This window comes from Notolepis coatsorum (assembly GCF_963971535.1).
Source record: "Notolepis coatsorum genome assembly, chromosome: 5".
NCBI classification, from domain to species: domain Eukaryota; kingdom Metazoa; phylum Chordata; class Actinopteri; order Aulopiformes; family Paralepididae; genus Notolepis; species Notolepis coatsorum.
In genome coordinates, this window is record NC_140169.1 from 185,610,618 (window position 1) to 185,637,584 (window position 26,967).

The following is a 26,967-nucleotide window of genomic DNA, read 5'->3' on the forward strand; positions in this document are numbered from 1 at the left end:
TCCTCTCTCGACTGCTCAGGGACACAAAGGAATATCCCGGAAAATACTAGTAGGTCATGACCCCTGGGTAGGAAGATCATTCTGGAACATAACTGCTGTGTTTTTGTATTTACTAGGGTATTCTACAACCTTCTAGAATATAATGCACCCCTTCAACGAAGGCCTGTAAATTTAACATTAACATCCGGTGTGAATAAGCATATGATCCAAGGACTGAAGTTTAATTAGGTTTTAATAAGGCTTAAAAAAAAAAAAAAAAAAGACATTAGCCACATCTAAATGTATAAGCACGACAAGGTTATTCTAATATTTTAAATAATTACTCCACTGATTTAGAGATTTGCACAATGTTGCTCTAAAAGTCTCTGTTTTTCTCTTTTTTCTCTTTACTCAATTTTATTTTATCTGTTTTTCTCTGATGAGTTTTATTTTAGTTCTCACTCCTTTTTTTAATTTTTATCTTTCATTGTTATTTTTTTTCATTTTAAGGTGTTAGTATTTATCTCCACTCTTTTCCTTTTTTTCTGATGTTTCCTACATAAGTTAGTAGAAGGTTCAAATGAATATATCAATGAAGGTATATTTTTCATTTTTCACACTATTGTTAGTACATTAATGGGAAGGCGCAAGACCAAAAGCGACATTCTATTGAATTAGAATGAAAGTTTTAGATCCTATGGCAATTAGCATAGGAAGAGTAGGATTACAAAGCTCAATTTGGGTAATCTGGTGGCCTAAGGGAGGGAGTCATACGCGTAGGATGTGTCTATGGAACACAATCCTGTACGACTCTCGGTGGGAGGGGGGGAAAGGGGATTTTTATTTGTATATATGTATGTTTTTAAGCTCGGCTCTCAACGGGACCTCACTAGTTGGATGTATATCTATTGTAGCCTCGCACTCCAGAAGCATTACCAACAACTACACAACAACATGTATAGATTATGGCTAGTTTGAATATAATGATCTGGAACACTGGGGGAATAAATAATCAACACAAACGCAAAAGCGTGCTCACACTGATGAAAAAAGAACAGGTTGACGTGGCTCTGCTAAGCGAAACGCACATTCTAGAGAAAGACATAGATACGTTAGTGGACAACACATATCATAACATTAGTCACTCTTCCTTTGGTACGAGAACTCGGGGTGTAGCCATAGTCGTTAGACGGAAGTTGAATATTGAATTAAAGGGAGTATGGTCTGATGTAGATGGTCGGATAACTATAGCTAAGATTGTACACAAGAACAGGAAAATAGCGTTGGTAGCGGTATACGCCCCAAATTTGTACGAAGTGGGTTTCTTCACTACACTAACAAAAGCAATGTTAGACCTTCCCGATTACTCATTTATAATAGGTGCGGATTTTAATGCCATTTGGAATCCAAGGATGGACAAATCTTACCTCGCCTTTTCCAGCGAACAAAATAATTCATCTAATGCATTAATGGATTGGTCGAAGATTACAGGTGTAAATGACTTATGGCGATCACTTAACCCAACGACCCGAAAGTACTCTTGTCGATCTGCGAGACATAACACATTATCCAGAATAGATTATGTCTTTGCATCCCCGAGACTATTTGATAACTATGAAGTGGAAATGATACCCAATGCATTATCAGATCACTGTTATTTACTCCTAAAAGGAACATTTGGTATACTATCTTCCCAAGCCCCAAGATGGCGATTTAACTCGATGCTGCTTAATAACAAGGAATTCATTACACAACTCAAAGAAGCTCTTACAGTATTCCTACGGCAGAATGCAAACTCGGTGCAGGACCCCAGAATAATATGGATGTCGGTAAAGGGAACGATCAAGGATTTCACTGATAGCTTTTCCTCCAAAATGCGCAAGAATCGATGCTCAAAACTGGCTGAACTGGAAACGCTTTACTCAACGTTATTTAATTCTTTACAATACAACAACTCAATTCGACTAGAAAATCAAGTTAATGTACTAAAAAAAGATTATAATCTAAATTATAATTATTATACAGACAACAATCGGAAATACAAATACGTAGCACAAGACAACAGCAGTACTCCCAAGGTTCTAAACCTAGTCACCTATTAGCCATGCGATTAAGAATGAATGCAAAATTTGCAGATATAACTACCATTAGAGCACAACAAATACTTGTTACAGACCCTGAAAAAATAAACGCAACATTCAAAGAATTCTACTCCAACTTATATAAATCAGAAACAACCTTTGATCAAAACAAAATGGACACATATCTTAATCAAATTAATCTCCCTAAACTTTCAGAGGATGACGCTAAACAGTTAGAAACACCGATCACACTAGAGGAACTCAAGAAGGCCATATTCGAAATGCAAAGTGGTAAGGCACCTGGAAGAGACGGTATCCCACCAGAAATGTACCTCTCTTGTTGGGACATAATTGGACCCTTATTACTAAATATGATTTTATACTCAGTCAAGGAGGGGAACTTCCATAAGAACGACAATATTGCACTCATAACAGTCCTCCTTAAAAAAGACAAAGACCCCACCGAGTGAGGTAGTTACAGACCCTTAAGCCTCCTCGGAACCGATATCAAACTGTACTCTAAGGTATTAGCCATCCGATTACAAAAGCATATGACGTCTTTAGTTCATCCGGACCAAACTGGCTTCATAAGAGGCCGCCTGATCACTGATAACATAAGACGATTACTGCACGTACTAGATGCCGACAAGGACGACACCATACCTAAGGCGATGCTGTCCCTGGATGCAATGAAAGCTTTTGACAGGCTGGAATGGTCGTATCTATGGGCAGTATTAGAGAAGATGGGGTTAGGTAAAGGTTTCATTGATATGATTAAAGTAGTATACAAAGACCCATCGGCCATGATTACAACAGGTATAATCACCTCCGGAATCTTTCCGGTATCACGCTCAGCTAGACAGGGTTGCCCTCTTAGTCCCGGACTATTCGATCTATCATTAGAGCCTTTAGCACAATATATAAGACAATCCCAATCCATAGAACCAATCGTAATCAAGGGCACACAACATAAAATTTGTTTATATGCGGACGACGTAATACTGTTCATGCAAAACCCCAACACCACACTGCCTCATCTGCTCAAGTTGATTGAGAACTTTGGAGATTTATCGGGATTTAAGATAAATTGGCCGAAGTCGGCTTTCCTTCCACTTAACTCCCCTGCAAAAAAAGATATAACCCTCCCAGGAGAGATACCTATGGTAAAACACTTTAGATGTTTGGGAGTGGAAATATTCCCCACCATAAGACAAACGGTGAAGCACAATTACACAAAAATCCAAAACAAAATCAAAGACGACCTTGATAGGTGGGCAAAACTTAAAAACTCAGTACAGGCACGGATATCAATAGTTAAGATGGACGTACTACCTAGAATCAACTTCTTCAGCTCAATGCTACCGTTACCCCCTCCAGAGGGTTACTGGAAAAAATTACACTCCTCCACATACAAATTTATTTGGAATAACAAACCACCACGTATAAAAAGATCCACCGCACAGAGAAATAAAGCATGGCATTTCCAGATTTTTTCCACTATTTTAAGGCGTACACTTTAAGACCATTGACAACATGGTTTGATCCCCAAGCATTAGTATCCTGGAGAAAATGAGAAGAAAATATAGTAGCCCCACATAGACTGAAGGACATAGCATACACTAAACTATCAATTAAGCATTGCGAACGGAAATTTGGCCCCATAATTACTCATGCGATCCGGATATGGCATGAAACACAAAAAAAATATCCTAACCCACATAAATGGCACAATCATACTCCCTTATTCAATAACTATGCACTCTTGATTGGAAAACGACCTATAAGATTCCCTATATGGGAAAAGCAAGGCATACACTCATTAGGGGATATTTTTAACAAACAGGGTTTTTGTAGTTATGAAGAAATACGCAAAAAATTTAATCTCACCAAGTCCACACATCTTTTTTACATACAGTTATTGTTATGTTTGAAGACTCAAGGTGTTCCATTAAAGAAACCAATTGAACACCACAGATACCACAAATTCTTCTATGAAAGAGAGACATCGAGAGGTTTTGTTTCAGATTTTTATCATCAATTATTAACGTCCTCGTATGAAACCCTCCACCTAGACTCCGTCTGGAGGAGGGATATACCAGACCTGGAAAGTGATTTTGATTGGCAAGAAGCCTGGGCAAATGTTCGACTCACATCAAGGAACCCGGACCATCAACAAATCAATCTTAACTATATTCACAGGACATACTTGACTCCTATAAGACTGAAAAAAAATGGGTCTTATACAAGACTCCAAATGCTCCTTATGTACAAATGGGGACGAGGGGACATTTATGCACATGTACTGGGACTGCCCACCAGTTAAGATATTCTGGAAAGAGGTGACCCAGCAATTATCAAATCTTTTAACTTGGAATATACGTGTACACCCCTCTGTATTACTGCTGAATGATGTTTTTGAGTGTGCAGTACATCCACAGCTAAAGAGATTGGTTTTATCCGGTATCACAGTGGCTAAAAAGCTGATAGCATCACGATGGTTCCAACCGGAAAACATTTTCCGAAAGGTCTGGATTATTACATATCTCGATGTGATCTATCAAGAAATATCTACAGCAAGAATCTCAATTAATCCAAAATGACATTGTGGTTAGAAGTGGTGGAGAAAATAAAAGCTAGCATATAATGGTAATGTCTGGTTAGGAGCGAGGGAAAATGGATGGATTATCCAATGGGGGGTCCGGGAGGGGGGGGTACGAGCTAGAGCATATGTGTGTAGGTTTTTAGATAACAGGTATTAAGGGTATATCCTGTATAAGACAATTAACTAAAATGTGATTTCATTGGATGTGCACTGTCAACTAATGCTTGTATATCTTATCGTGTGTTGTCATGTTTGTTTGTGTTTGTTTAAAAAATAATACAAAAATAAAATACGTAACTAAAGATGACAGCAACAATGAAACAACTTGCTACAAAACAAACATAATTCAGAGAAAATAATTCAATGTTTTTAAATGATAATGTGAAATGTGAGATTTAAAGATGTTTTAAATTAGAGAGAGAGAGAGAGAGAGAGAGAGAGAGAGAGAGAGAGAGAGAGAGAGAGAGAGAGAGAGAGAGAGAGAGAGAGAGAGCGAGCAGGTGAGAGATAGAGAGAGAGAGAGCAGGTGAGACAGACGCCTGTACGTTAATGCCAAGCAAGCAGTGCAAAAATGCTTCCGCATTCGTCACCGCACGCTAGTGCGGTAAAGCGCCCTTCTTTTCAGACAAATGCTACCGTGCGTGCACCGGCGGCGGCGTGCTCGCTCAGGTGCGTGCGTGCGCCGGCGTGCTCGCGCGAGGTGCCCGCGCATGCGCATGAGATCCGACACGAGCGGAGCTCAATATATATAAGTCACCGCCCCTTATTCAGTATCTAGCAATAGCTCAATTGGCAAGGACACATGGCTGTGGATCCTATGGCTTGTTTGCTGGCGAGTTCGAATCCCATCGAAAATATTTTTTAACGTGATTTTTTTTTAACGTGTATTCTTTCGCCGGTTAAGGTTAGGCATGGTTAAGGTTAAGGTTAAGGTTAGGCATTGTTTCGGAGTTGGTTAAGGTTAGAACGGTTAAGTTTAGGCGCTGTTAAGGAGCTGGTTAAGGTTAGAGTTTGTCAAAGAGAATGGCAATATAATTTCTATGGTTAAGGTTAGGCATGGTTAAGGTTAAGGTTAAGGTTAGGCATTGTTTCGGAGTTGGTTAAGGTTAGAACGGTTAAGTTTAGGCGTTGTTAAGGAGCTGGTTAAGGTTAGAGTTTGTCAAAGAGAATGGCAATAGACAGCCTATTTCCGCGCGACCTGGGCGCTGGGCGGCGGAAAATGAAAGGCGCATTACTGCATGCCACTACGGTAAATTTTTGCACTGCTTGCTTGGCATAAAGCTACACGCGAGACAGACAGAGAGAGAGAGGGGGACAGAGAAACATACAGAGAAAGAGCAGGGGATTGTATTGCTTTTTGCCAAGGTCACTGTGACTGATGGAGACTGTGTTGATGTGTGTGTGGTGGGGGGGGGGGGGGGGGGGGGGGGGGGGGGGGTTGGGGGGTAGAGTGATGACTGTGCTTACCGCCACAGGGAATTTATTGTCAAACAGAGAGTCAGATGGGCTACAATCAGAGATACGGCTCTGATTAAGTCATACAAAACATTGTATTGATTGCACTGCTAGACCGAGAGAGAATTTGAAAGGCAGTTCTGGGAGTGGAGTCTGAAGTTGAGGCTGTAATCACAGGAGGAGATGAGATAGATAGACACGCCCAGAAATGTATTTTCAGACTCTTTCAACATTAACATTGTTTATCATCAGTTGTAACCACCTTCAAGAGCTGCTGCAAATTCTCCCCCGAACAACAAATATGAGTGCTGTCCGCAAATAAAACAAATGTCAGTATCTTTGATACTACATTATGTCTTTATGTACAAAATTAACAGTTTCGGGCCTAATACTGACCATTGTGGGACTCCATAAGTAATAGTCATGTTTATTTATACTCACCTAACAAACTGCTGCCTGTTTATCTACAATATGTTGTAGTTGAAATGTTACCCTTTCACTTGTTTTTTTTTCAGTTTGAGACAGATTTCAGAGGGATGGCGAATCATACATTATAGTATCTGTTTACAGTAGACGTACAGTATAGCATCGGTGTACAGTAGAAGTACAGTATATGTTTACAGTAAAAGTACAGTATAGTATATTTTACAGTATAAGTACAGTATAGTATATGTTTACAGTAGAAGTACAGTATAGTATATTTTACAGTAGACATACAGTATAGTATCTGTTTACAGTAGAAGTACAGTATAGAATCTGTTTACAGTAAAAGTACAGTATGGTATCTGTTTACTAACCAAGCTAACCTGAACCAAGCTAACCTGAACCAAGCTAACCTGAACCAAGCTAACCTGAACCAAGCTAAACTTTGTGTTCATTGTGCTGCTTTTATAAAGCCTCAAATGACGGCTAACAATATTTCATGAAAGCAAAGTGTTTTGTTTGTCTAAGATTTAAAAAGGTTTCAACTTTACAGCACTGACAAAGTTGAACAAAGTGCTGTACAAGTCCCACAACATAAAAAAAGAAATTAAATTAAATTAAAAATTAAAAAATTAAAAAGTATTTTTTATTTATTTTTTTACTTTGATGTCAAGTAGGGGGCCGCAAAATATCATCCAGCGGGCCGCAATTGGCCCGCGGGCCGCGAGTTTGAGACCCCTGCCCTAAGTGGATTAATACAGTGTCTGCCTGCCTGCGTGCCTGAGCCACACACTAAAACATTCCTCTCATGTGTCCTGTCCTCAGGTGAGAGGGTTTGACGGTGGAAACACCCTGCGTAGCGCGGAGGCCTACAGCCCCTTGACTGACTCCTGGAGCGCCCTGCCCGCCATGCTCACCCCCCGCAGCTACTTTGGCATCGCGGTGCTGGACGACCTGCTCTTCGTGGTCGGAGGCTCCAATGTCTCTTCCACCCTCTCCAAGGTGGAGCGCTACGACCAGAGCAGCGACAGGTGGACTGTAGCCGAGGACATGAAGATCCAGCGCTGTTACCTAAGCTGCTGCATAATGCATGGCCTGCCTAACATGAGCCAGTACGCTGCTCCCCGTGGAGGAGGAGGAGGAGGAGGAGGAGGAGGAGGAGGAGGAGGAGGAGGAGGAGGAGGAGGAGGAGGAGGAAGAGCAGGAGGAAGAGGAGGAGGAGGGGAGGAGGAGGAGGAGGAGGAGGAGGAGGAAGAGGAGGAAGAGGAATAGGAGGAATAGGAGGAGGAGGAATATGAGGAGGAGGAGGAGCAGGAGGAGCAGGAGGAGGAGGAGGAAGATGAGGAAGAGTAGGAGCAGGAGCAGGAGGAGGAGGAGGAGGAGGAAGATGAGGAAGAGGAGGAGCAGGAGGAGGAGGAGGAGGAAGAGGAGGAGGAAAATGTGGAAGAGTAGGAGGAGGATGAGGAGGAAGAGCAGGAGGAGCAGGAGGAGGATGAGGAGGAGGAGCAGGAGGAGCAGGAGGAGGAGGAGGAGGAAGAGCAGGATGAGGAGGATGAGGAGGAGGAAGAGCAGGATGAGGAGGAGGAGCAGGAGGAGAAAGAGGAGGAGGAGGAAGAGGAGGAGGAAGATGAGGAGGAGGAGAAAGAGGAGGAGGAGGCAGCAGCCGGGGATCCATCTAAGAACCTCTCCGGCTGTCCCTGAGCAATGACCGGAGTGTTGAATGTCCCATGATTAAGACGGGGAGGACACGACCCTCTTTGCGCCGCCCCTGTGCCTCAAATAGATTCGCTATCAGCTCTATCTTCAATCTTTCAAAATGTTCAGTTGCTATCGCTATCAGCTCTATCTTAAATTTTTCAAAATGTTCAGTTGCTATTGCATGCACTCATCTGTGTTTCACTACACACTTGAGTGCATGCTTACCAACTGTTAGTCTGCAACACTACCAGTGATGGGTAGTAGCTAGCTACAAGTAGCGACACTACCTAGCTTAACTACAATTCTCAGTAGCGTGATGGTAGCGTCGCTACTTTTGATTCAAGTAGCGGTGTCTGTAGCGCAGCTATTTATAGAACGAAGTAGTGACGTAGTGACGTAGCGACGAGGAAACGCTACAACGCTACTGTCGGGAGAAACAGTCTAGACTATAAAGATTTGTGAGGAGAAAAAAAAACTCCCCGTAGAAAAAAAACCCACTATGATTGGTTGGTTGGTTTAGATATGAGTATGACGACTCACGATTGGGTATGGTTAGGCCAAAACATTACGGGTAGGCCAATCAGAGGCAGGATAGGGTGGGACTCCAGCTCCGCAAACCAGCAAGTGAAAATCAAAACACAGACATACTGAATGAATGAATGCAATTTAACGGATTACATGAACCAGTCCGCGTGAAATGGCAGAGGGGTTCGATGGCATTGATGAAGATGATGATGTCAATAACAACAATGCCTCTCCATGGCCCATGAGTTTGACTGAAAAAACGCCATGCTGCTCTCAACTTCCCACACGACCAGCACTAACTTGAGAACACATTCAGGTGAGCTGATGAAAATCAACTGTTCCCAAACAGCACACAAGTCAGTACACTTTTTGTCAACAGCTTTAACTAACAGATAGCTGCTATCATGATGATGTTTCACTGTAGGCAGAAAATGAACAATATTATGGGGGTGGAGAAAAGAAAAAAAGAGGGAAAAGATCACCTAGAGCAGTGGTTCTCAACCTGTGGGACAGGACCCCCAGGGGGGGTCCCCACATGATTTTGGGGCCATGGAATGTTTTGTGAGTTACATATTTAAATACATTTGGTCATTTAGCTGACACTTTCATTCAAAGCAACTTACAAATTGTGTACAACAAGTCAGCAGGAGTGGTACATATCTAGCAGCCAAGGATAAGTAGTATTGTTTGTCAGTGTCAAGCTTGAGTGTTATACTCTGAGTACATACTGTAGTAGTATAGACATATTAGCATAGTTGGTAGTAGTATATACATGGTAGCATAATAATAGTAAAATGAAGTAAAACAGTTACAATTCAGATATTGAAGAAGTGTGTTTTTGGTTGATAAAGTGGGCAGGTTTCAGAAGATGCAGAGTTTAGGGATAAATAATACATAAAGATAGAATAGAAAAGAAAAAGACCATTACTGCATCAAAAGTAATCAACAAACTATACTAGAAAAACTGATAAAACCAAATGGTCTCTTTCTTTTCTTTTGTAGAGGCTGCACCCAGCTAAACTTGCCTTCCTGGATTTTGTACATAATACAAGTTCATGTTAAAAGGATGACACAAAAAGCCAGACCGAGGGCTTGTTTCAGTTTTATAATAAACAATCAAACTGAGAATTTTTTTTGTCTGCCTATTTGTTTGGTGGAAACTTGATCACGAAGTAAAAAAAAAAAAAAAAAAAAAGTAGTGCCGATGTAGCTAGCTATTTTTGCCATGTTCTTGTAGTGTAGCTTGCTACATTTCTCTGGGGATAGCTTCCATTGTAGTTGAGCTATATTTAATCGAGAGTAACTTGTAGTGTAGCTTGCTACATTTTCCAAGTAGCTTGCCCATCACTGAACACTACTATCACCGACATCTAAGAAGGGAGATCCCCCCTTGAATGGCCCTTCTAAGGTTTCTCTCCTCCACACTGCCTGTGGAGCATTTTTCCCTATTGTTAGGTTTTAGTGAGTTTTTCCTTACCTTCACGTGGGGTATGTCTGGGAGTGCTTGCATTCTTTCATTTATTTGCATTTATTTTAAATGTGTTGGACCTTATGGTGTTCTTGTTCTGTTCTTGACTTATTGTTATGTTTTCTTCTTGACTTGTTTAAAGAAGACTTGTACGGCCCATGGGGACATTAACGTGTGTTGTCGGGCCTTATAAATAAATTTGATTTGATTTGTATTAGACCAAAAGAAATCCTAAGAAATTAATAAATTACTCTCAGCCAAAGGTGGTGCATTTCTTTCTTCTAGTAATTCAGACAATGTAATATATTTTTTTTGTGTAATGTAATGTAATATCTGTTTTTAGTTTGTGTAATGTAATGTAATATCTGTTTTTAGTTTGTGTAATGCACATAATATGGGAACTTTTATCCATATGGTTGAGCCTGTTAGGAATTGCACCCCCAACCCAAGCAGATTGCAGATCACTCTCTCTATATGGAGGTAAAAAAGAAAATATGGTCAAAATAATTGGCATAAAAAGGGCACTTTTTTATGAGGCACAAAAGGGCAGGTGCTTGTGCACCCGTTGGGCTCTATGTGTGCACGTGCCTGCTCGCTGTGCCCTTGAGCAAGGCACCTCAGCTTTAACCGCTCCAGTGTTAGCTGCTCAGGGGCCAGTAGTAGAGTGCCTGACCATAGCGTCTTTATACCTGTATCACTGGACATATAAATGCATATTAAATCAAATCAAATTGATTTGTAAAGCCTGAAATCACAAGTTAATGTCCCCATGGGCTGGACAAGTCTTCTTTAAACTATTTGTTGAAGTGCCACAAACAACTAGTGACTTTTTTTATTATGACATCCTGTTCTCCCTGTCACTTGTAAGATATAAAGGATTAAGCATATGTTTATTATATCTGTTTTAAATCTAAGCATATGTTAAGAGATGACTTAAGCGTCAGTAATTATGAAGAATGTCTTTGTATTCTTCCTCCTACTTGTGTAAAACTGTAAATATATTGTGTAGTCCTGCAGAATGGAAAGACTTACTCACAGACTTACTGTTCTGTGAAGCCAGGAATGTGACCTTGACAGTGAATCGCTGCCTGCAGGGTTGGCCCTTGCAGTTATGGGGCAGATAACTATTATATACTTTAAACTACTATGATGTGTGGGCATATCCACCAATGTTAAGTATATGAGTATTGAATTGTACATGTATATATATGCTATATCTGCTTTCTGTAGAATTTGGATCATTGCAGACATGCATAACTGTTTAGTGACGTAATGGGGTTTTCCCAAAAGAAAGTAATCTGTTACTTCTCCAGTAAATGTAACGACTAGAAAGGGAGGAGTTCATCCTTACTGAGTGTGTTATGTGTTATATGTTGATTGTATGGTTGAAATGACATCACTGTATTTAGACCAATAAGTAAGAGGTCTTGATATGATGCCGGACCGGTATATAAGTGACTGCTCCAGTCTCATAGAGGCAGATTTTCAGTTTTTCTAGAGCCAGGCAATGTCGAGCGTTGTATTGGGGCATGGCCTGGCAATTTTTCAGAGTGAAGTCCCCATGACAAGACTCTGTTTTTTTAGATGATCTAAATCTTTCAAATGATAGAGGCAAAGAGAGTTTTTTGCTATGCTATGCTAACAGAGAGATGTTTTGTTTTATACTTACTTTTACTAAATTGGACATTTCCAATGCAGTCTCTTTGTAACTTACTTTTTCTAATTAAAACAACTATTGTTTAAATACTTATTGAATTTGTGGACTGCTTTCTATCGCAATGTGCCACGACGCTGGCCTCGCCCTGCTCTCATCTGAGGTAAAACGGTATAGCTCTATTCTGGAAGCCATGCAGATTGAATCAATTGCTGGTTACTGCTTTTCAGCTAAAGTTATATAAAGGATATTATATATATACTATTGACAGTAGTAATACTTAGTTTCACTGTTAGTTGTTTGCAAGCGCCTGTAGCCACTGTGTTCGACGGGCTCCATTGGGTTTGTGGGAAACTGAGAGTCTCGCCACTGCAGGGCCGGACGATCGGTGGCCACGGATTGATGGACCTGTCGAACTGATAAGGGGTTATGGGGCTTGCAAATGATTGTTAGTGTTAGTACGCTAATATTACACTATTAGCAGTAATAATACTTATTAAAAGAGTAGTAATATCATCAGGCTTACAAATTATTAGCATTACCGGCCTTTCCTAAAATGATGATAATAATGATGATAATGATAATGATAATAATATTATTATTATTATAGGCAAAAGAGTTCTCCCAGACATACATTCGGTTTATTACAAACAAAGAAGAGGTTAACAACTCTTCTATGCTTATATTTCATATCAACTGGATATAACTAACTAGTGACTATGAAGTAAGCGTGATAGAAATAGTAATTGACCCGAGAACTTAGCGAGTTTAGCACCTCGCTGGGGGATATCGGCCGGCCACAGGGTTATATCTCGAGTAAGTGACCTGAGATAGATAGAGACAACCCATCGGCATTCAACATGGCGTCCCTGGGTGGGCTGAGATCGGTATGAGATAACAGCCAAATAAAATAAACTAGAATATTGATAACGGAGAACCCTGAAATGAACAGACTACAGGAGGCTACATAGCCCGATACTACAGGAGGCTACCTAGCCCAAGTCTACAGGAGGCTACCTAGCCGGAGACTACAGGAGGCTACATAGCCCAAGTCTACAGGAGGCTACCTAGCCAGAGACTACGGGAGGCTACATAGCCCAAGTCTACAGGAGGCTACCTAGCCGGAGACTACAGGAGGCTACATAGCCAAGTCTACAGGAGGCTACCTAGCTGGAGTCTACAGGAGGCTACATAGCCAGAGACTACAGGAGGCTACATAGCCCGAGACTACAAGAGCTCACAACAGGCTAACAAGCCAGAGCTAATTGATGGCTAACTAGCCAAGAGCTAACAAAAGCTCACAACAGGCTAACAAGCCAGAGCTAATTGATGGCTAACTAGCCAACAGTTAACAAGAGCTCACAACAGGCTAACAAGCCAGAGCTAATTGATGGCTAACTAGCCAAGAACTAACAAGAGCTCACAACAGGCTAACAAGCCAGAGCTAATTGATGGCTAACTAGTCAAGAGCTAACAAGAGCTCACAACAGGCTAACAAGCCAGAGATAATTGATGGCTAACTAGCCAAGAGCTAACAAGAGCTCACAACAGGCTAACAAGCCAGAGCTAATTGATGGCTAACTAGCCAAGAGCTAACAAGAGCTCACAACAGGCTAACAAGCCAGAGCTAATTGATGGCTAACTAGCCAAGAGCTAACAGAAGCTTAGGGAGGGGGTAGGCGCCCCGAACCTTAGGCTTCAACAGGTGGCGGTGGGACTGCGAAGTTCCGAGGGCACGTTAAAATATCTTGTATAGTGCTGGGGAGATACTGAATGGCCCTCGTGTCTGATGAGGTATGAATCAACATACCACCGTGGTACCGTCTAGTCGGCGTGTGTGTCGCACGTAAGTGTGGGGGCAACACGTGGTACATGGATGACAGTCCACACCTAGCAGAAGTGCACGGGCACCTCTGTGAACAGGCAAGGCGGGTGAAAACGGTCAAAGTTTCCATACCCAAAGCAAAGTGGGGTGGGGATCAGACCGTCGGTTCTTACCTGGGTGGTCAACAACCACTACGGGGTCTAGGATCGCTATCGACTGGGTCACCTGCCGGTCGGATCGCATATGGCAGTAAGACCATGTTAATGGCCGCCACGTTCGGCTCAATGTACAGTCAGGCCACTATAAGCTGAAACCGAATGAGTTAGTAAGCAAGTAGTGTTTCTGTGATCGGTGTTTTTGAAAAGAAAATGCCGGGAAACAGAAAGCTAAGGCTTGTCGGTCCAGAGGAGTCTGGATGGTAAAGCCTAGGGGTGGAAAGGGACATAGCCTGGAACTGCGCCCTGGTAAGGGAGGTTCAAAGGGTCTAAGTGAACAGTCGGCTACCAAGCCAGAGCTAATTGATGGCTAACTAGCCAAGAGCTAACAAGAGCTCACAACAGGCTAACAAGCCAGAGCTAATTGATGGCTAACTAGCCAAGAGCTCACAACAGGCTAACAAGCCAGAGCTAATTGATGGCTAACTAGCCAAGAGCTAACAAGAGCTCACAACAGGCTAACAAGCCAGAGCTAATTGATGGCTAACTAGCCAAGAGCTAACAAGAGCTCACAACAGGCTAACAAGCCAGAGCTAATTGATGGCTAACTAGCCAAGAGCTAACAGAAGCTAACAGCCGGCTACCAAGCCAGAGCTAACTGGAAGTGAACTGGCCCTAGCCAGACAGGAGCTAACAGCCGGCTACCAAGCCATAGCTAACAGGAAGTGAACTGGTCCTAGCCAGACATGAGCTAACAGCCGGCTACCAAGCCAGAGCTAACAGGAGCTAATTGGAGGCTCCCTAGCCAGAGCTAATTGAAGGCTAACTAGCCAGAGCTAACATCAGGCTAAATAGCTGGAGCTATCAGCAGACGCTAGCTCAGAAGAAGCTGGTGCAGAAGATGCTAGCTCATAAGAAGCTGGCGCAGCAGACGCTAGCTCAGCAGACGCTAGCTCAGAAGAAGCTGGCGCAGAAGGCGCTAGCTCAGACGAAGCTGGCGCAGAAGATGCTAGCTCATAAGAAGCTGGCGCAGCAGACGCTAGCTCAGAAGAAGCTGGCGCAGAAGATGCTAGCTCATAAGAAGCTGGCGCAGCAGACGCTAGCTCAGAAGATGCTAGCTCATAAGAAGCTGGCGCAGCAGACGCTAACTCAGAAGAAGCTGGCGCAGAAGATGCTAGCTCATAAGAAGCTGGCGCAGCGGACGCTAGCTCAGAAGATGCTAGCACAGCAGATGCTAGTGCAACAGACGCTAGCTCAGGAGAAGCTGGCGCAACCGACGCTAGCTCAAGAGAAGCTAGCACAAGAGAAGCTAGCACAAGAGATGCTAGCACAGAAGATGCTAGCCCATGAGACGCTAGCTCAACAGAAGCTAGCTCAAAAAAAGTGGGCACAGAAGATGCTAGCACAGAAGAAGCTAGCTCAAGAGAAGCTAGCACAGAGGATACTAGCACAGCAGATGCTAGCTCAGCAGATGCTAGCTCATGAGAAGCAGGCACAGGTAGCTCAGAAGAAGCTGGTGCAGCAGATGCTAGCTCATGAGAAGCTGGCGCAGCAGATGCTAGCTCAGGAGATGCTAGCACAGGAGACGCTAGCTCGCATGTTGAGACCTCTCAAAAGACTGGAGATCCCCGAAAGGGCCTCAATGGCCCGAATGATGGAAATAGAAGTAAGGACCCCCGGTCAAGATCCAGGGGACAACATGGTGGAGAAACTAATCCCACAGGTGCGAGACGGGAGCATGTCTCTCACTGTTGCAGCAGGATCAGTCATGCATGGAGCACCTATGCAAGGATCATGCTTACTGCTTGAAAAGCTATTAGAGCAGAGGTGTCCCAGGGGGTAACCTACTGGCAGCCCGATGCGCAGCATGGTCACAAGACCAGTTACGTATCGAATGTATGCTGTATGACCAAGTCAAAATGCTATCTAACAACAAACACAACAAGGGGGAAAGGAAGGGGAAGAACCCGCGAGATGAGAAGGCTCAACTTCGGCCTCCCAAAGCCCAGCAACAGCCACCAGCTAAGGCTAGAACAAGGAAAACGGAGTCTTCCGACATCAAATACCTCTCTGCAGACAATTGGGGGGGCACTAACCCCAGAGCAGCAAGCAGAGATGAGGGCAAAAAGGGAGGAATTCAAAGCCCGGAAGGAAAAACATCAATAGTATCCTTACCTTCTGGGGCCCTGACACATGACACTCGAGCAAGTGCAAACTGCACTTGACATTCAGCTCATCTGTCGAGGGAATAATATATAGTGTTATTGTCATTTAGGAAGAAACATGACATAGAATACTACATTCATTTTGTATACATTTTAAGTATACTATGTAAAGATGTCTGTCTTTTCTCTAAACCAGAGTAAAGAGGACGAAAAAATTTGTAATCTATTTCATTCAAGGCAAAGGGGATTTCCTGACAGTAACTATTTTGTAGGTTACACCCGTACCAACCATATCAGCTGCATGAGATGTACACTCACCAGCGCCTATGGATAAAAATTGAGCCTCTGCAAACTCTCATCAAGCTTAGCACCTTGACGCGGGGGGACAGAGCGAGCATCAGGGTCTCTATATCCGACAGGCCTATCAGATTTGTGGGGACTTGGAAGCTTCAGCATACAGGACGCTGTGGTGCTTAGGCGGCCAAGTCACTTGTTTATAGGTCTGTCGAAACGGATCGGAGGTTCTGGGGCTTAGAACATCCGAGAGTTGGGCTTTATACCCGAAAGAATATGAACTGAAATGACTGCTGTCAGGTGCCTCTGAAGTAACATAATGTTTACTTAAGGTCAAAACCTAAGTAGAAAGCTCTACTCGCGACTAGAAACCTAAAATAAAAGGCTTAAAGTCATACTCGAGTAGAAAGCTCTACTCGGGAATATCACACTTCAGTAGAAAGCTCTATTTTGTGATTGAAGTAACGTTTACTCGCGACTAAAAGGTAACGTAATGTTTACTTAAAGTCAAAAACCTAAGTACAGGGCCGCCTCAGGGGGTGTGCGAGCAGTGCGGTCGCACAGGGCCTCGCGGGAAGGGGGGCCTCGCACAAAAAAAAAAAAAAAAAAAAAAAAAAAAAAATTTTTTTTTTTTTTTTTTTTGCGAGGTCCCCCTTCCCGCGAGGCCCTTTTTCATCACAGACCTAAAATCTAGTTTTGCTTATATGCTTATATATTTCACATTAGACACATGTAGAATGTTCCTGGCTCTGCGGCTCTGCACTATTCTCTATTGGAGCTCTGGGGCTCTGCAGCAGACATACTATTGGTTTCAAGAAGGGAGGGGTTACATCATGTGTACGCCGGCGTGCGTCAGCTGCGTTTGACTATTTCGCGCGTGCAGCTTTTGAGGTTATGCTTAGTTATGCCAGCCAAAACGAAGAGGACGGTCATTCGGCAGATGGACTGAAGATGAAAGTTGTTGCATGTTAGACAGTTCAGTCAGGCTAGCCATCCCGGCTAAAGGCAGGGACAGCTAGTTAGCTTTAGCTACGTTATAATATTGATTGCTAACGTGTGGTTCAGTCGGGATAGCCATGATGATGTCGGCTAGTAGCTAACTTAGCTAAAGGCTAACTAGCGTTAGCTAAGCTAGAGAGAGCGCGTGCAGCATTGTTATGCCAAGATGAAGAGGACGGTCATTCGGCAGATGAACTTAGTCAACTCCACGCGGTTGTCTCCATCCTCTTGGACGTTTGGTGAGTATTTAATGCACTCTATTCTATTCCCGCCGTGGATATATCTCTCTCTCTCTCTCTCTCGGGAGCCAAACGGGCCGGCTAGCTGTTGTAGTAGCTAACGGTGTGTGGCCTGGTGTCAGCACCTGGTGCGAGGGAGGTGAGCTTGGTGTTTCATTATGAGAATATCTCCATGCTCAAGTCGGCTATAGTCCGCGAGGGACTTGTTGCCGGCACCGCTATGGTAAACACCACTCTGTAGTGGGACGTGTATTGCCTTCTTTTTCCCTTCCCTCTTCGGATGAGAAGAGGAAAACACAGCGGCTGTCTGAAGTGTTGGCCTGTATTGCTTTTCTCACGTTGTACAGTTTTTCAGTGGTAGCCGCATAGCTTGCTTCTGCGTTAGCTAGTGGTTAGCAATAGCCGGGTTGAGCTAACTGTTAGCCAGTTAGCTGTTTAGCTATGACGTTAGCTACTCGTTTTCGCTCGGCTGGGAACGTTACCTTGATGCTATCAGTTAGCCTAGAGTTAGCTGTTAGCTTGTGCTACGACCATTGACATTAGCCGTGAGAATAGCAGGCCCTGGCACTCTGACTACGACATCATCTTTGACAGAAGATGTAGTCGGGCCTGCACCATGACAAGGCTCCGGCCATAGCTTCTTTTTGTCCCGCCAGCGAGAGGCCTTTCGTCAACGTGGAGACCTGTGTTGCAGCCTTTCGCCCTGCGTTCCTTGGTGCAGGTAAGATGTCCATTGGACATTACCCCACTCTTCCTTCCTTCCCCTCCCGAATGTTTTGTTAATAACGATGTTTTTTTCCAGGCAAAACATATGTTACTTCACAACATTTGGAGATACGACATGTGCTGTGTGTGAATTGTCTTGGTCGTTTGTGTAGCTTGGGTAGCGTTGGCCAAAGCTGTGTGTGGCCTGGTGTCAGTACCTGGCTACTCTATTTGCAGTTAGCCTATTTAGCTGATGTCGGCCATTGGCTCCTTGCTACTTTGTTTTCTCTGGTATAGACCCTCTTCTCTTTGGATTTAAGTGTTGATCTTTGTCCTTTTGGATCTATGTATATTCATGTTGCCTTTGTGAAGTTATCTTTTCCTTCTGTTTTGTTCTTCCATTAAACGTTGAATATCCTTTAGGGGCTCATCTTTGCTTATCTCTCTCATACATGCTCTCTCTCTAACACACACACACACAGACATGCTCTCTCTCTCTAACACACAAACACACATGCTCTCTCTCTCTCTCTTTCTAACACACAGACATGCTCTATATCTCTCTCTAACACACAAAATGACATGCTCTCTCTCTATATATTTCTCTCTCTTTCTAACACACATATACATGCTCTCTCTCTAACACACACACACAAACAGACATGCTCTCTCTCTATCTCTCTCTCTCTGGCCTTGCTCTGGTGGAGGGTTAGGGGCATTGCCGGGTCTGTGCAGCGATAACACTGTATATTGACTGTAGAACGGGAGCTCTCTCTCGCTCTCTCTCTTGCTATATGTTGACTGTATCATGCCCAGCCTCGGGCAGCGCTATTATTTAAGAATATGTTGACTGTATAAAAAAAAAAAAAAAAAAGTGCTAACGGATGCTGATAGCAGGCTAATGAGCCAGTGCTAACAGATGATAACAGCAGGCTAATGAGCCAGTGCTAACAGATGATGACAGCAGGCTAATGAGCCAGTGCTAACAGATGATGACAGCAGGCTAATGAGCCAGTGCTAACAGATGATGACAGCAGGCTAATGAGCCAGTGCTAAAGATGATGACAGCAGGCTAATGAGCCAGTGCTAACAGATGATGACAGCAGGCTAATGAGCCAGTGCTAACGGATGCTGACAGCAGGCTAATGAGCCAGTGCTAACAGATGATAACAGCAGGCTAATGAGCCAGTGCTAACAGATGATGACAGCAGGCTAATGAGCCAGTGCTAACAGATGATGACAGCAGGCTAATGAGCCAGTGCTAACAGATGATGACAGCAGGCTAATGAGCCAGTGCTAACGGATGCTGATAGCAGGCTAATGAGCCAGTGCTAACAGATGATAACAGCAGGCTAATGAGCCAGTGATAACAGATGATGACAGCAGGCTAATGAGCCAGTGCTAACAGATGATGACAGCAGGCTAATGAGCCAGTGCTAACAGATGATGACAGCAGGCTAATGAGCCAGTGCTAACAGATGATGACAGCAGGCTAATGAGCCAGTGCTAACGGATGATGACAGCAGGCTAACGAGCCAGTGCTAACAGATGATGACAGCATGCTAACGAGCCATTGCTAACAGGAGCTAATAGCAGGCTAACTAGCCATTGCTAACAGGAGCTAATAGCAGGCTAACTAGCCATTGCTAACAGGAGCTAATAGCAGGCTAACTAGCCATTGCTAACAGGAGCTGGACCCAAGATACAGGGCGACGAGAGCCCAGAATGGGCCTGAAAGATAGAAAAGAAATGAGTCCTCTGTGGACTGTATCTGTGATGTCCTGCGTGGCCTACGGACAGGGTCACACGACCAGGCCAACCACGCTTCAATAGAGGACTGCTGCTACAATTCTCTGGGACCCGAGGGGTCGCCCGGGAAGTGACAAATCGACCTACCTCAACCTACGGGAGAGATCCAAGAGGTCAGAGGGGGTGACCGTAGAACTATGACACTGTGTTCTTCAGACGACAACAACTGGGAGCATTGGCCGGGAACAACAGATACAAGTCTTCCCGCCGGCTACCAAGCAACGACGGCTACTAAGCAATGACGTGGCCCCTATCATGTCAGGCCGTCCAGCCAGGGAACAACAGATGCAAGTCTTCCCGCCGGCTATCAAGCAACGACGTGACCCCTATCCTGTCTGGCCGTCCAGCCAGGGAACAACAGATGCAAGTCTTCCCGCCGGCTATCAAGCAACGACGTGGCCCCTATCCTCTCGGGCCGTCCAGCCAGGGAACAACAGATGCAAGTCTTCCCGCCGGCTACCAAGCAACGATGTGGCCCCTATCCTGTCGGGCCGTCCAGCCAGGGAACAACAGATGCAAGTCTTCCCGCCGGCTACCCGGCTACCAGGGAACCAAGATGACAGAGGGGGTGTGGAGAGTCACAGCCACGTGACCCCACAATTGCCATCTCGTCCCCCCGTACAGACGCTATTAAGACTATTCAAGAAGAAACATCCCAATAAATCAAGAACAAAAAACACACCATGAAATCCAAAATAAATGTAAAGTAATAAATGCAACACTCCCAGACATACCCCAGCGAAGGTAAGGAAAAACCTAGCAATAGGAAAAAAGCACCACAGGCGATGTGGAGGAGAGAAACCTTAGAAGGGCCGTTCAAAGGGGGATCCCCCTTCTTGGATGTCGGTGATAATAGTGTTGCTATGGATGGGTGGAGAATAAAACAGGCGAATAGTTGGTATGTATGTACATATTAGGGCTGTCCCCGACTAAGGATTTGGATGGTCGACTAGGATTGGCCAAAATTTGCCGTTAGTCGACTATTGGTCAACTTAAAAAAAATAATAAAAAAGTATAATACAAAAAAAAAAAAAAAAAAAAATGTTATCATTCCATTTGGGCTGTGGGGGGTGCTTAATGTCTGAAGGAGTCGACTGAAGGCTTCTTGTCCTCTGCAAAAGCATGCAATTGGTCCACTGATGGATACATCTTGATATTTGTCTAGAGTGTGTTCATTAGATGGGTGAAATCCTCTTTCAGTGCCTCTGTGCGTGTTTTCATAGGCAGTTGGCCTCTGGTATGCGTGCCATTAGCGTTAGCCACACTTCTAGGCCTCTTTTCTTTTGGAAAGAATGATAAAAAAAATTTAAATTAAAAATATTATATTCGACTAAGAGGTTGGCCAGTCGACTACGGCTCCTTTCGACCGATTAGTCGACTAATCGATTAATAGGGGTCAGCCCTAGTACATATACGTGTAATAAAACACAAATATGTGCATGCAATAGCAACTGGGGTATATAAGAACATTTTTGAAACATTAAATATATTACAACTCTGTACATACATGTGATTAGCATTATACTCAGTAGAACAAATGTATATATATTATACCCAGCTTAATCACTATATTAATATTACTATTGCACTTTACTGTTACATTTGCACTCGGGTTGGATGCCCCACTTATTTTCATTGTAATGTACTTATGCTGTATGATGACAATACATTTCAATGTAAACTAATCTAACTGGTACTATGACCTGAACGATGGTCCTAGAGGTCAGTGATTTGATGCTCTTTTGGTGTTTTGGCGATGGTGGCATAAGAGAGTGCTGTCTTAACGTGAGAGAGTGCCGTCTTAACAGGTTTTGGGAAATCTCCCATATAGGCATTGGATTGGGTGGAGAGCTGGTGACTGCATGCGAATGCCCTCGTATGCCCTGTGTATGGGGACATGTCACCCATATAGAAACACACCTCTTCAATCAATATCTGAAATGCAAATCAATAAATAACCTTAATAAATATAATATTTATATTGTAGTGGGTTCTATAGAGACATAATTCCCCATGGTATTGTTTTGATGTGTTGATGGGGCACTGTCACTTTAAGTAGGTTGGTTTTGGGGTTGGGCTGAGAGGAGACGCCGTGTGTGGGGTTTCATTGATAAATGTTTGATTACTACGAGCTGTCAGAAGCTAGCACGGCATAGTTCTGACAGCTGTCACTTGTGCTACTGCGAAATAAATGACACATGGCTTTGTGTTGTCAACTGATAGAAATTGTGCGTTTCTCTATTCCGACGATTTCTAGTACCTTACTACTATGTACTATGTTACTATCCGTATACTACTACCCGGCCGCGTCCTAAAAGTCTGTGCCGACCAACTGGCCCCGGTATTCACTGACATCTTCAACCTGTCCTTGGAACAGGCCGTCATCCCCACCTGTCTGAAGAAGTCCACCATCATCCCTGTACCCAAAAAATCTACGCCCGCTTGCCTCAACGACTACCGCCCTGTAGCCCTCACCTCCATAGCCATGAAGTGCTTTGAGAAGCTAGTGAAAGGCTACATCTGTTCCTCCCTCCCCATCAACCTGGACCCTCTGCAATTTGCATATCGCCCCAACAGGTCCACGGAGGACGCCATAGCCCATGTGCTGCACACAGCAGCATCACATCTGGACAAGAGGCAGGGGAACTATGTGAGAATGCTGTTCATCGACTACAGCTCAGCATTCAATACCATAGTCCCCTCCAAACTCATAGCCAAGCTCAGGGACCTGGGCTTGAACTATGACCTGTGCCAGTGGGTCCTGGACTTCCTGACGGGCAGACCCCAGGTGGTAAGAGCCGGCAACTGCACCTCCTCATCCATCACGCTCAACATAGGGGCCCCCCAGGGCTGTGTTCTGAGCCCCCTCCTCTACTCCCTGTACACACATGACTGCGTAGCACAGCGGAACAACAACACCATCATCAAATTTGCTGATGACACAGTAGTGGTGGGCCTGATCTCTGCCAACGACGAAAGGGCCTACCTGGAAGAGGTAGAGAACCTGTCACAGTGGTGTCAGGAGAACTGCCTCTCCCTGAACGTCAGCAAAACAAAAGAGATGATTGTGGACTTCAGGAGGTCGGGGGTCAAGGACTACAGCCCCCTCAGCATCGACGGGGCACCAGTTGAGAGAGTGAACAGTTTCAAGTACCTCGGAGCCCACATATCCGAGGACTTGACATGGACCACACACATTGACAGTGTTGTGAAGAAGGCACGACAACGCCTCTACTTCCTCAGGCGCCTAAGGAAGTTCCAGGTCAGTCAGAAGATCCTTAGGAACTTCTACTCATGTACAATAGAGAGCATCCTGACCGGCAACATCACCTCCTGGTTTGGGAATAGCACTGCACAAGACCGTAGCAGACTACAAAGAGTGACACGTTCAGCCGAACGCACAATTAGAGGGGGGCTTCCCACCCTCCAGAACATTTACAACAAGCGGTGCAAGGGGAAGGCTAAGAGAATTATTAAGGACTCGAGCCACCCGAACAACTGCCTCTTTGAACTGCTGCCGTCAGGCAAGCGATACCGGAGTCTTATGGCGAGCACAGAAAGACTCAGAAGGAGCTTCTATCCCCAGGCCATCAGGCTGCTAAACGAACAATAATCGCTAAACGAACAATAATCACTATGCAACAACCATCAAATGCACACAGCACACACACCCACACGCACACACTCACTCAAACAAACAACACACTGCAGCACCCACTCTCCACACTTTAGATCACACAAACACACTTACACTTTATATTTATTGATAAAGGATTTGCACTACAACTCGTACACCTACTGTGAATTGTACCTAAACTGCACCTCGTCCATTTATGCCTTGCACTATATAGCATTGTATATTAGTACACTGCACAGTATTGTATATTGTATGGTAACTACGTCTACGAACATTGTACATATGTCTAAACTGAACACTGTGACCTCTTTTTTTACTTCTAATTTTTACTATGTTTTTATTTCATACTTATCTTGTCATACACAGTCTCTGGAGCGCAACAGTAAGAAGCATTTTGTACAAAAGTATTCTGTACTTCTGTATGACAACTATTAAAGAAACTTGAAACTTGAAAACTTGAAACCTACCATGCTAATATGTCTATTATACTATGCATTCAGGGTGTAACACTCAAGTTCAACACTATTTGACGAACAATGCCACTGACCATAAGCTGCCAGAGATGCACATCTCCTGCTGACCAGAAGGAGACTCAGTCATTTCAAATGTATGCAAAAGTTTCGTTTTCACTTTTAATTTGAAGATAAGGATCTATAGAACAATTTGGGCTCGAGTGTCAAGAAACCAGTTGAATTTAATACAAATGTATCCAAAATGGCCACAATCGAAATCATGAATTCTTTAAAAACGTCTTAATGTTCACACAATTGCTGTGTAATATAATTTTGTATTGCTATTTTAAGTTAATACTGTGTGAGGAATCAACTGGAGTTCAAATATTGATTGAATATTCTGGTATGGGAAAAATCAAAGATGGCTGCAATTTCTGTATTTATTTCGAATTACGCTTCATAACGTAAGGTTATGTATATAACCTAGTTATATGAGTACCGCTCTTAAAGCCTATCGAGATATACCTCATCTCATGTACCTATTGTACTCCATCAACGAAAAAAACACGTACACCTACACCTGCCGGGTCCCGCCCCTATGGAGGCGTAGCCTATAAGACAGTGGGCCTGGTCACCAAACACTCTTCCTCGCCAAAAATCCCGTTTCCAGTAAAAGATCCATCAAAAGGGAACTCAGGGCCGCTTAAGAGCGGGACGCTTAGCCAGTACTCATATAACTAGGTCATATACATAACCTTACGTTATATTATCGTACTTGGCCATCGCGTCCCGCTCTTAAAGCCTATCGAGATATGGGTTAGAGCGGACGGGAGGCCCGACAGATGCACCCCCTGAGGACCCGTAAGCCCACATCAAGGGGTTTGGGGAGCCCCGTCACCCCATCCTTCCTAATGAAGGGGGGGCGCAGTCAACTCCACCTGAGTGTGAGCAAGAGGGAACTAGAACCCCTTGAACACACAGCACAGGCGGAACCACGTGTGACCTACACACTGTGGCCCATACCCACACACTCCTGCTACCCTACCAAAGGACGGGAAGCAGGAAAGGCCACAGACCCCAGAACCGCCTGGGAGACAGAACCCCCGGTCATGTCCATGAGGTAAAACCTTACAAAGGGGCCCGGGGAGGATCATGAAGCTGCAGCACAGATGTCCTCCACCGAGGCCCCACCCAGCAGAGCGGCAGAGGCAGCCACCCCACGAGTGGAGTGCGCCCTGACGCCCCCAGGGGAATCCAGCCCGGCCAACGTGTAGCAGAGGGCAATGCCCTCGCACAACCAATGGGACAGGCGTTGTTCGATAGTGCCTTACCGGCATGAGAACCACCGTGACAGACAAAAAGCTGAACGGTGACCCCGAGGTCCTGAGCACGGCTGAGGTAATTCCCAAAGCACGGACCGGACATGACAGGTGAAGGCATCTAACTCACTAGCGTGAGGAGGCGGATGAAACGCCTGAACCACAATATCCCTGGAGCGGAAGAACTCCGGATATTTACAGGCACGAAGGCAGGATTAGGCCGCAGAGTGGCACCGCAATCGGAACGAAAGACAGGCACTCTGGTCGTACCGAGAGAGCACAAAGCACACCCACACGTTCAGCGGAGGTGACGGCCAGCAAGAACGCGGTCTTGAACGACAGCTGTTCCAACGGCGCTTGCTCAAGAGGCTCAAACGGGGCCAAGGACAACCGACCGAGGACCAATTGAAGATCCCAACTCGGAGCCAAAGAGCGTTGCACCGGCTTAACGCGTCGAGCGCCAAGCAGGAAACGCTTCACAAGAGGGTGGCTGAACAAGACATCCCCCTCAAATCCCTCATGATAGGAGGATATAGCTGCTGCATATACCCTCACCGTCGAAGCCGACAGTCTATCAAGGAGAGACTGGAGGTAACTAAGGACAGCATCCAGGGGGCAGGAGACTGGGTCCCGGCCCCCCGCCTTACACCACACTTGGAACATACGCCATCTGCCTGCGTAAAGCGCGACAGTGGAGGGAGCATGCGCATTCCGGATGGTATCACCATCAGGATCAAGAACCTGCGCCCCTCAACGTACCCGTCCCAACAACTGACCTAACAGATGTATGGTGAAGAATCCCAGGCGGCACGGCATCGGTCCCAGACCTGCCTGGCTATGTCCGGACGTAATCCCCACCCGTCAGGATGAGGACCACCCCGCGACAGTACACCTGTACCCACATTCACCCTGCCGGGGATGTGGGGAGCAGGACGCCCATAGCCAGCCGCTCGCCGCCTGGTGCAGACGGGGGGAGCGTACTCCTCCCTGTCTGTCGATATACGACACTGACGTCGTATTGTCCGTCCTGATCAACACCGTTTGAGGACCAGAAGGACCGCTTTCAATACCAACACATTGAACGTAGAGCAGACCGGGCAGCATGGTTTGCCAGCTGCCCCCTACTGCGTTGGCCCGACGCGTCACCAGCGAGGGAGGCGTCGGTGAAAAACGTGACGTGAGACAGCGCCGTAACCGTCCTAGGACGGAATCTCCCGAGCGTGTCGACAACACGCTCTGAGAGGGATGCCCATAGCACTCCAACCGTTGACTGGGAAGAGGAGTACTCTACTTCCAGTCTACAGCAAACCCCAGGCTGGTAGGGACATGCCTGGTACGAGACCCGACGATCCACCTTGACCGCGAAGGACCAGAACGTCGTCAGGGCAGAATACACTTCGTAACCCCTGACGACGCAGAGGCCCCAGTGCGGCCTCCACGCACTTGGTGAAGATGCGGGGAGCCAGAGAAAACCGAAGGGCAG